The sequence below is a fragment of the Lathamus discolor genome, chromosome 3 (genome assembly GCF_037157495.1).
Source record: "Lathamus discolor isolate bLatDis1 chromosome 3, bLatDis1.hap1, whole genome shotgun sequence".
NCBI lineage: Eukaryota > Metazoa > Chordata > Aves > Psittaciformes > Psittacidae > Lathamus > Lathamus discolor.
In genome coordinates this window covers 146938919-146948663 of record NC_088886.1, presented here as the reverse complement: position 1 = coordinate 146948663, position 9745 = coordinate 146938919, and the positions used below count along the sequence as shown (strand labels likewise).

General features: G+C 40.5%; 1 long non-coding RNA gene across 2 annotated transcripts in view; it reads left to right on the top strand.

The window, feature by feature from the left end:
- The first annotated feature begins 6576 nt into the window (after window positions 1-6576).
- LOC136011320 (uncharacterized) overlaps window positions 6577-9745 on the top strand; it is a 35467-nt gene continuing 32298 nt past the window's right edge. For both annotated transcript variants that reach the window (XR_010611332.1, XR_010611333.1), the window contains exon 1: window positions 6577-6649. This is a non-coding gene — a long non-coding RNA (uncharacterized LOC136011320). The remainder of the gene's footprint in view (window positions 6650-9745) is intronic.

The window sequence follows — 9745 nt, the reverse complement described above, 5'->3', positions numbered from 1 at the left end:
TAAGACACCATGGCAAGGTATAAATTAGTTTTCTTGGAGTGCCTCAGACTTTTTAAGCTGAATCCAAGGTTTTGCCTGTATTGGGTCATTTATGTGGCTGTGAACAGGGAACCCTGAACCAGCTCAGACTTAGCCTGGGTTTACTGCTCACTGCAAATGTGAGCATCCATCTGGGCTGACACTGTCCCTGGATACAAGCTAGGGTTTGTGATTGGGTTTATGCAGCAGTTTTTTGTCTATGGGTTAATCACTGAGCGTGTACTGCAGGTTTTTGTATGTTCTCAGTGCTCACTAATATTCTGCAGGATTGGAGGCTTTGACATCTTGGGGGCTTTACCATTTTCAAGACAAATTGTACTTTACTGTATGTTATCCAAGATAAGAACTGTTAATGCCAGAAAGGGAGAAAGAACAAACCCTTAACAATTTCTTCATTGATGAAGATTTGGATATCGACCTGGAGCTTCAGAGGTAGGCATACGGGAATATATGCACATCTAGAATATGCATGCATGCTATTTTCATTTACAGTCTCTGACTACAGTGACTTCTGGAGTTTGCCATCTTACTGTGTGAGGGTGCAAGAAATGTAGTGAGACACCACAGACCACACTTGAGCTCTGATTTTCTCTCCAATTCTTCTAGCCACTGTTTTTAGGGGCAAAACTGTCCTGGCTGATCCTTAGTGCAACTCCATTGCTCTCAAAAATCAGTATGATCAAAAAGGCTGCTACAAAATTCCTGATATAAACTACTGCATCTGCCAGTTCTCACAACGCAAGTTGTTTGGTTTAACTCTCAGGTTCTCCACCACTTCAGGTTTTATCATATGTCTTCTTAAACCCTGCCCTTATACCTGGTAACACTAATGGTGCAGAGTTCATGTTGATTGTATCACGATCTAATCTGCAGTTTGTTTGAATATGCATCACTGTATTTGTTCTCATTATGGGAATCTAAGGCTGGGGACCACGGTGGATGTTTTGGGAGCACAGATTTTGCTGGGTTCCTGGCAGGCTCTTTCATCTCTCCAGGCTTGAAGCCAGCTTGCTTCTTTGAGGCTCTGCCTTTGCTTGTTCCTTGCCCTAGACAAGGTGGGGTCTGGACCACATTACATGTACTGAAAGCCAACTTCTTCTTGCCCCAGGCTTAGGGAGCTGTGTACTGCTGTTAGCTGGGACTTCTGTGGCTGGCAGGTTCATCTGGGTCTCTTGTCTTCAGGCAGAATGAAACCCCAGCCCTATAGCAGCTACGCTTTACAGATGAAGCTTTGGGAGCCTTATTTCTTGATTGCAGATATCTAAGGTCGTGGTCTACCTGGAACCACCAGTTTCAGCGATCGGGAAATTGTAGGTTTTCATTGGGAGGGGACTGCAGGCTCAGGCCACAAAACAAACTCATGTTCCCCCACCAGTCTCCCAAGGGAGAGCTCTCTGTCAGAGCACGGTGATGTGGAAAGAAGAGGTTTATCCTCTGGACAAAATGAGACCTCCCAGTGTTCATAGCTAGACATACCCCAAAAAATGGACTGCTGTCCTCTCTGTGTGTCCTCCACATGTAAGGTCTTTCTACTAGGCTTTCTTCCTCCCCAAATCTGTGATTCTTTCTACTGAAAACGCATGATCAGTTGTGACTGTTTAGCTCTAAGGAATTTACAACTTAACCTGGTTTTTGTTTCACACCTCTACCCAAGTTATTCCTATTCCTTATCTCCAAACGGGACTGCTCCCCTTAACGGCAATTCTCACAATAAAAGAGCTCATACTGGATATTTTTAGAAAGAATTGAGCAAGATATGCTGGAAAAGGCAGGGCAAGGAGCTACCACTTTTTCTATGTCTTCCCAGGAGCGATTGCACTTGTTCCAGGAAAGGGCTGTACATATTCGCCCTGCTGACTTTGCAAAGAGCAAGCGTATCTTTCCAAAGAAGGTTGGCAGAGCATGTACAGGCATTGAGAGAGAAACAAGCAGATCCAAGGTGTTTGACTTTCTTCTCTCATGCCACTAATGATTTCACATGCCTCTGTATGGACTTCAGTGTGAATGTTTTGGTATAGGCAACAAAAGAGCAAAGCAGGGAATCGATATGAGAGTTCAATCGCGATGGACCAGGATACTGCAGGCTTTGTGACACTTTAAGATGGTGAAAGGTGCTGCCAAGCCAAGTTGTCTTTTTCTTACCTTTTAATATTTCATTTAGGAAGGGTCTTTTTAAAAACTCATTGACTTTAAAGCTTTGGTTCATGTAGTGGCAAACAGCAGAGGGTTTGTTAGAAAATGGACTTCTCTTGAGGAGTACTGGGCTCTACCTGGTAGCTCCTGTCTCAGCCACATGCTTGGAAGCCAAACAAGGAAGAAAGGATGTTACCCTGGGTGTTAGGTGTGCCACTCACCTAGACATACCTCAGTTACCACTAAGTCTAGAAGACTTAAGCCTGTGCTATGTAAAACAGGTCTGGCCCCTGGCCACAGACACTGGAACTAATTTCTGTTCTTGCTGGGAGTCTTGCAAATACATCAGTAGCTGAAGGAGTATGAAGATTAAAGGGAATGAACCATTCTCAGTGCACAAGCTGAAAGCTCAGGGGTTGGCTGCACAGCTCTGACTGGTGGATGCCCCCATGAACAGACGAGATTTCTGAGTCGTGACTCAATTAATAATTGGATGGTGCTGTGTTTCTGGCTGTGCTCAAATATAAAACTACTGTTCTGCTACGACTGCTTGTGGTCATTAAAAGACCCCACAAGCACGTTTTGCAAGAGTGTGGGTGTTAGTCCCTGTGTTCTGGCTGGATTCCCAAGTGCCTTTGCCTGAATTCCCACCGCATTTTCAACTGGATATGTTATTTCTTATTCTACTCTTTACAAACACAGCGCTGCAGTTAATAAGGGCTGTGTTAGCACCCTCTGGATCAGTGTGTACCAGTGCTGGGTGAGGTCACCCCTTTAAGTGCAATTTTTAAAGTGTACTAAGATCCTCCAAGACGTGAGATGCAAGGAGGTCTTTTTATTTTCATCTACCCTTGGCCATTTCAAAGACTCAAAACGCCATCTGCAATAACAGCACTCTATCTTCCCTTCACTTAGCACATTTGATGTAGCACACTTGATGTTAGAAAACCATAAACCACCAGGCTTAGCACTGCTATCGCCTGGCACGGTTTATTTTATTCTCTTGTGTTATTCTCTTATGATCCAATACAGCTTATGTAAAACAAGAAATATTAAAATAAGCAATCAGATTCATTTTGCCTGCTTTTAAAAAGTATTTAAAGACTTTTGTGGATTTAAAACTGTAGCAGTAACAGTTTCTGCCTTCTGTTATAAAGGGTAAAGTTAGGGTTGAAATTGTCAGACGTGCACCAAAAAGATCACTAACAGAGATTCTTGGGTCAGGCATTGGCATTAGTTGGTGCTTATTCACCAAAACCTGCCACTGAATTGATCTAGGCCAAGGAGTCTAAAAAGTAGCACATTTTTAAAGTGATTATGTGATTTAGGGAGGAGTTTTTCACTAGTTTCACTGTGGGATGTGTCCTCCTAAATGACTTGTGAGGTTTTGATACCCTAAAACATCTGCAGTTTCTGAGAGGCTACATCCCTGGTAGTACTCTGATGGGGAGCTTTGGAGACCATCTCCCATTTGTTTAGGAAAGTAGACCTGCTTTGGGGAAAATCAGCCTCAGTTTCTGTTTTTCATAACTATGACCCTAACTTTCATCTTACATCTTTACTGTGATGCATGCTCTTTTTACTTCATAGTGGCATGGGTCAGGATGAAAAGGGAAATAATCAAAGAGAAGCAGAATCTCAACTTGCATTGCTGAAACTTTATCCTGTTTATTAACTCTGCTCTCTGAGCCACAATATATTGTGCTTGGATCTTGTAACACTCCATTTTAGACAGCAATAGTCAAAGTGAGTGTTTTAACCAGAGGAGGAGGGTTTTAATATAAAATGTGCTTTTCCTTTAAATTGATTGCAAATGTACTTTCTAAATATTTTACTTTGTAAAAAGAAATCTTGGAGGAATTCCAGTGACTGGTACTTTCCAGCCAGCTAAACGCAGGTAATTCCCCTTTTAAATACAGCTTGAAAGGTTTTCCAAATCCTGGCTGTGTCATTGGGAGCAATGGCCACTATAGAAGAGCAAAGTTAATCCTCACAGCTCTCACTCCTGTGTGAGAGGTGAGGTTCCCATGGTGAACGCAAGGCAGAGGATCCTACTTGGAATTGACCGCAGGGAACACACACATGCTAGGGATGCATAGTGTAAATAGCAGTGGTTACAGCTACAAAGCCTCTCCCATAAGACTGGGGCTGCTCCTTGTCTTAGTTAATCCCATGGAAAAGCTGCAGATGATAATAACAAGTAAATGAATAAATAATACCAACAACAACAAAATCAAGCCCAGAGAACACAAAAGCTTTTATTACATACATGACACAACTGTTCCCACACTGTAATGCTTCTGTGGGTGTCCGCTAACCCCGGGGTTTTGGTTGGTATGGACAGAAGACTTCAAGTGATTTGTTAAAGCTATTCGGAAATGCAAAGGAAAGGAGGAACCCAGATTTCAACCTCCAGCCCAAAAGACAAATGACCCCTCTTTGTGGTCTAGGCCTTCCACGAGCTGCATTTCTTTCATCCTATAACGTTTGAATTGAAGGGTAAAATGGGGGAAAATAATCCACTAAAATAATTTTCGGTAGCACCTGATTTTCACTAAGTCTCTCTAACGGTGTTGAAAGAAGCCAATTTCTCCTTCCTGAAATATTCAGCAAAGCCTTCGTCAAACAGATGGTTGAATATAGGCACAATTTCCATCTTCATTAAATTAACATCAGGTATTTGAAAACTCAGTCCTTTAATAACGTATAAATATTTTCTTCTTGTGGTAACTGCCTGATTTCCCCCACAAGAACTGGTTTCTAGTTTTTGTAATAAGACCAACTTATGATGGAAGAGCTGCCAGTGCATGTACACTTGCAGATGTGTTCTTTGATAAGACTTAATTAGCCGTCTTAGTAATTTTCTACTTAATGTGTTTTTAACATTCTTCAGAGATTGAAGTCAGATATATGTGGGTTAAAGAAAACAAGCTACCTATCCATAATCTTGCTTTGATGATCATTTAAGTTGCGTTAGACTAAATGCAATATAGAACATCATTTTCCCAAACCTGCCTATTAGTCCTGCAAAAGAAAATGTATTCCTTAATTTTCACTCTACCATCTCTACCAAATATGTATTGAAAAAAAAAAAAAGTTAGTTAGAATCATAGAATAGTTTGGCTTGGAAAGGATCTTAAGATCGTCCAGTTCCAACCCCCCTGCCATGGGCAGGAACACCTCACACTAAACCATGCCACCCAAGGCTCTGTCCAACCTGGCCTTGAGCACCACTTTAATCTCTCTCTTTAAAGCACGTTTCAAATCTCTCACTTAAATCAGTGATAATTTTTATTTTGATGGGATGGGCATTCTGAAGCAGATACATCCACAAAAAGTGTTTTCTTGTGACTTCAAAGAGTTCATGCACTGAGCCACTGTGTACAGCAAGTCAAGAAAACCAGCTTTCTCTCTGAAAGCAGCTATCAACAGCAGTGTCTCTGCACAGAGCATGGGAATTTCACACATTCGCCCTCTCAGGATATAGTGTGACATGTTGACTTTATACATCTCTGTTTTTGCTGCTAGGAGAAATGGGAGAGATGAGGATAAAGCAAGTGGAACAAAACCAAACAAGTGTTGGGAACCTGTGTGCTGGGGCTGCGTGTCTGGCCCCTGCTGACTTCTCCCCTCAACCAAATCATTATGTTTCATTAATGGTTTCCAGTTCACACTTGCTTGTGGTTTATGCAGAAGAAAATAATATCTGATTACAAACGCAAGATATTAATTCTCACACAGGTTCTGCATTTGCTCTGGGTGTGGGTGGGTAGGTTTAGAAAACAAATCCATTTGTACCAGAGAATGCACTTTTTATGCTGTATTTTAAAGATAGAGCCCAAGCCCATGTTTTCATATCTTTCAAAGACTTCCCTGCCATAGGAAAAGGTTCATCAATAGGAACTGGTTGTCACCTGTAAGAAACACACTTCAGTTTTGAGGGTGTCATGAAAACCTTGGAGGTGATGGCTTGTATTCATGGGCTGGCATTCCTCTGTTCCCTGTCACCCTCTTCATGTCTGTTTGATGGAGGTGAAAAAGATAATGAGTCTGGTGGATTCATCCTCCTGAGTGAACTGCTCATTGCCCACCTGACAGATGCTTTCATCTGAGATCTGCTTGCCAGCCTACTGTCCAACTCAACAAGCTTCAGCAGCACATAGAACCATTGGCTTTATTAAACTATCTTTATTCAAGTACAAGTTATGATAATGAAATCAGTTTTTGAGGAAGCTTCTTTCCTGATTACTTCAATTGCTTTTACATGGTAAGGCTGCTTTAGTAGTACCTATCTCATTAAAGTCCTTTAGAGGGATGACTGAGGTAGATAGCAAACACCTGCTGCTTTTCATGTTGCCTTGATATACCCCATGACCTTCACTTATCTCTATCATTAGGAGCAAGAGTCCTGGTGAAAATCATGGATTACTTTTTAATGTGATGTCTGGTGATGCTTGCTCGAGAGACCTATTACAAGGTATGAAGTATCCACATATCTGTATTTTTATAAAGGTCCTTAAATGTGCTATGCCCAGTCACATTAACAGATCACTAAAGATAGCTTTGCGTATTCCCTCTCAGGTTTTGGATTTGCCAGGCCTGTGTAGCAGGGCTATTTGTTTTCTTTGACCAGAAGTCAATCCTCTTTTGCCATGTTTCTATTTTCTGCCCATTTCTTTAGCTCATCCCGTCTCCCTGTAAGCCTCATATGCAGGACACAAGCGGAATGACTGATTTCTCTTTTTCTTTGTCTGTAATAGATACAGACACTGAAATTCCCCGAAGCAGACTCAGAGACAGCGGAATGTCTCAGAGAGGCAGTTCTGTGTCTGGAGCCCCAGTATGGTATTCATGGTCTGCTCTTCAAATCAGACACTAATCTTCTGTGTCCACCCCTGAACTGGAAAGAGCTCCTGAAGAAAAGAGTTAAAATGTTCAGTGAGAGCAGTGGTAGGTGGAAATAGGCGATGGTTGCTTACATATACATAGTAATATCTTTTACAGTATTTTTACCAAGAGATATTTAAATAGGTCTCATTTTCCTTTCTTCAAATGATAAATGAGAATAATCTCAGGTTAACAGCTGCAGGGTCTGTCCTACTGCAGATATTCCTGCAAAGCCTCTGTTAGCTACTTCACCAGGAGCAGTGTATGTATATAACAATAATAAAACCTCTACAACCTGCCATAATTTGCTTTTTTCCCTCATTATGCACACACATGCACCATCAGAACTACTGGAAATTGTGCATATTACTGAAATAAGGGAACTTTCTGTGTGTGATTATAAATGGGGGAGGAAATGATGTTAAAGGGAAAATATATGTATTTAAATAGGAAGCAACTGCCCAATCTCTTCTGATGTAATCTAAAGCATTAATAATACACTTATTAAAATGGTAGATTTGGGTCTGTATAAATTAAAATACTTTAAATTGATTTTTTAAGGCTCTCTTGGAAGATGTTTTATGGATAGAGGAGAACCTGATTATAGAAAATAGATCTTGTTTCTCAATGTGTTTTATCTTGTTTCTCAATGTGTTTTATATTGCTTCAGATATCCAAAAGAGCTACTCTTTTTTTGTCATTCAGCTTCTAGGTAGTAATATAAAGTTATCGAAATATTCTGTAGCAAGCCTCATCTGTTGGCCAAACAGGAACTCAAAGGATTATTAGACAAGTTATGTAGGTTTTCAATAGCTGTTGAAGTAAAAACAGGATATTCCAAAATAAAAAATCATAATTGGAGACAAAACTAACAGGTAATGTTGTTTATCAGAGTAGTGAAATTCTACCTATTGTAATATTTTTAAGTGATTAATTTCACAAGAGTTGGAAAAATCTTTAAACACAACCTTATGATGTATTTCATATACAAAGAAATGTTATGTTGATTTATAGGAGGTGTAAAAATATACAAAGAAGAAAGAATATAATAATAGGTGATATATTTGTCCTTGTAAGTGTGTAAAATTAACTTTTCAGTGCAGACTTCTGGCATATTACTCTTGGAAACCAGGGTCATATTAATGCAGGTAGGAAAAATTCTTTCACATTGAAGCATCATCTGTTATCACCAACTATACTTTATTTCCCTTTAAACCTTTTGCTCTGGTCTGGGCTCTTGTCATGCATGTTACAAAACTTGTCATAATCAACTGGGAGATGTTCTGCAAATTTAGCTAAAAGAACAGTCTGCTAGATAACAAAGATGATAGGAAACTTCATAGTCCTGCCAGACTGTAGCTGTGTATGTACATAGATGGTCCTTGTCTCTTGTGAATGAGTCTCCTAATTAAAGCAACCAAATACAAAAACTTGCTTCTCTAGGCAGTGGAACCAATGTTCAGAAGTCAGTGGTGTCCAACAGGTCTGTGTGTCTCAGCTCAGCAGCAAAGTGGAGCTTTAGAGATAAACTACTCCTTGCACAGTGAAACCCCTTCTATATGCATGCACATCTATGTATTTCATTTATTAACAGCACTAGTGATCTATATACCTTTACGCTTTAGTCTGGCCCACTCCACAGTGGAGACATCAATACAATTTGATCCCTCCTGCATTGTGTAGACAGTATAATTTTGAATATTATAAGGAAATCATATGTGGCAAAAATGAGAACTCCAGACTATGAGTATTTATGTTGCTCTTAATGCCAACAAAGCATCAGTCTGAGAATAGCTGCAGAGGTTGCCAGTTGCTGTTTTTGGTTATGAACTAACATTTCATTCAACAGAGGAATAGGTCTTTTGGGGCTTTTCCAGGTCTCCCCAGCATCTCGATAGGCATTGTTGCTGGAGGATGGAAAGAAGAGCTTGCCCTCTTTCTTAAAGCCCATCCTATTACACCTTTCATGGATGGGTGAAAGCAGCATAGTATACTATAATGAACTTGTAAGGTGAGAAACATTTTGGAGAATTCAAACACAGAACCACATAGTGAATTACACAGCACAGTAAGCCCCTTTCTGTGTTATATACAGCTCCCAGAGCTGTTCTTGAAATCCCAAACAACCATGGAGATAGGGCATAAGAGACAACCCTGGGTTATGCAAGACTGTTATTTTATACCTATTTCTGATCTCTGATAGGGTAGGGGAAATGGAGCCAAGCCGATGTTTGAGAATTAAGATATTTTGGGGAAACACAGAAGGCAAGAAAAAAATATGAGAAGGACTAGAGGTGGTTGTGAGGCTACTGTAGCTTTCACTAGGAGGTCTGTAGGATTCTAGATGCCCCAGGGATAGCGGGATGACAGGTGACATAGAACTACTTCTGGTACACAGAGTCCTAACCCATCCACATTTTGAGTCACCATAAATGGGAGTCTGTATAGACTTCATGTGAAACTCATACCCAAATTGTGTGAGACGTATTTGAAACAAAACATTGATAGTGTCTACAAGGAAAATACAAGTAGCTTGCTTGGATCCCATACATGTTCAGGTTCGTTAGGTTTCTTTGACTTAGTGCACTACGTGCCAGTGAATTTGGTCATGTTGCTTGTCATAGAGAGAAGCTCTTACTCAGCTGTTTCAGCCCCTACTACACCTGCTGCGCAATGAGGTATATTC